We start from the raw sequence: 2,091 nt of genomic DNA, 5'->3' as shown, positions 1-2,091 counted from the left end.
GTAGGGTAACAGGGTATCTCTATCGTTAATTTCTTAGGAAATTTCCACACTGTTTTCCAAAGTGGCTGCACCAACTTACATTCCCACCAATAATGTAAGAGGGTTCCCTTTTCTCCACATCCTCTCCAACACTTGTTGTTTACTGTCTTGTTGATTTTGGCCATTCTAACTGGTGGAAGGCATCTCAATGTAGGTTTGATTTGAATCGACCTGATCACTAGCAATGATAACATTTCTTCAAGTGTCTGTTAGCCATTTTTATGTCTTCTTTGGAGAAGTGTCTGTTCATGTCTTCTGCCCATTTGTTGACATGACTGTCTGTTTTGTGTGTGTTGAGTTTGAGGAGTTCTTTAGAGATATTGGATATCAGCCCTTTGTCTGGGGTGTCATTTGTGAATATCTTCTCCCATTGTGTGGGTTGCCTCATTGATTTGTTGACTGTTTCCTTTGCTATGAAGAAGTTTCTGATCTTGATGAAGTCCCAAAAGTTCACTTTCACTTTTGTTTCCTTTGCCTTTGGGAACATATTTTGAAGAAGTTACTGTGGCTGATGTTGAAGAAGTTACTGCCTGTGTTCTCCTCTAGGATTCTGATGGATTCCTGCCTCACATTGAGGTAAACCATTTGAGTTTATCTTATTGTATGGTGTAAGAGAATGGTCGAGTTTTATTCTTCTATACATAGCTGACCAATTTTCCAAGCACCATTTATTGAAGAGACTGTCTTTTTTCCACTGTATATTTTTTTCCTGCTTTGTCAAAGATTATTTGACCATAGAGTTGAGGGTCCATATCTTGCCTCTCTACTCTGTTTCACTGGTCTATGTGTCTGTTTTTCATGCCAGTATCATCCTGTCTTGGTGATCACAGCTTTGTAGTAAAGCTTGGAATCCTGCAACATGATGCCCTCAGTTTTGTTTTTCTTTTTCAACATTTCCTTAGAAATTCGGGGTCTCTTCCAGTTCCATACAAATTTTAGGATTATTTGCTCCAGCTCGTTGAAAAATGCCAGTGGAACTTTGATTGGAGTGGCATTGACAGTACAGATTGCTCTGGGCGTATAGACTTTTTAACAATGTTTATTTTTCTAATCCATGAGCATGGAATGGTTTTCCATCTTTTTGTGTCTTCTTCAATTTCTTTCAGGAGTGTTCTGTAGTTCCTTGAGCACAGATAATTTACCTCTTTGGTTTGGTTTTTTCCCAGGTATCTTACAGTTCTTGGTGCTATAAGAAATGGAATTGATTCTCTAATTTCCCTTTCTGTATTTTCATTGTTAGTGTAAAAGAAAGCAACTAATTTCTGTACATTGACTTTGTATCCTGTCACATTACTGAATGGCTGAATGAGTTCTAGTAGTTTGAGGTGGAGTCTTTTGGGTTTTCCATATAAAGTATCATGTCATCTGTGAAGAGAGAGAGAGTTTGACTTTTTCATTGCCAATTTAAATACCTTTTATTTCTCTTCATTGTCCGATTGATGTTGCTAGGAATTCTAGTACTATGTTGAACAAGAGTGGTGAGAGTGGGCATCCTTGTCCTGTTTCTGAACTAAAAGGGAAGGCTGTCAGCTTTTTTCCATTGAGGATGACATTCGCTGTGGGTTCTTCATAGATAGATTTCATGAAGTTGAGGAATGTTCATTCTATCCCTATACTTTTAAGCATTTTAATCAGGAACGGATGCTGTATCATGTCAAATGCTTTTTCTGCATCAATTGAGGGGACCATGTGCTTCTTCTCTCTTCTCTTATTGATATGTTCTATCACATTGATTGATTTCTGAACTTTGAACCACCCTTGCAACCACCCAGGGATGAATCCCACCTGGTCATGGTGGATAATCTTTTTAATGTATTGTTGGATCATATTAGCTAAGATCTTGTTGAGAATCTTAGCATCCATATTCATCAGGGATATTGGTCTGAAATTCTCCTCTTTGGTGGGGTCTTTGCCTGTTTTAGGGATCAAGGTAATGCTGGCTTCATAAAAAGAGTTTGGAAGTTTTCCTTCTGCTTCAATTTTTTTTTGAAACAGCTTCAGAAGAATAGGTATTAGTTCTTCATTGAAAGTTTGGTAGAATTCTCCAGGGAA

The sequence above is a fragment of the Neovison vison genome, chromosome 4 (genome assembly GCF_020171115.1).
Source record: "Neovison vison isolate M4711 chromosome 4, ASM_NN_V1, whole genome shotgun sequence".
Classification (NCBI taxonomy): Eukaryota; Metazoa; Chordata; class Mammalia; order Carnivora; family Mustelidae; genus Neogale; species Neogale vison.
This window is presented reverse-complemented; position numbering follows the sequence as displayed.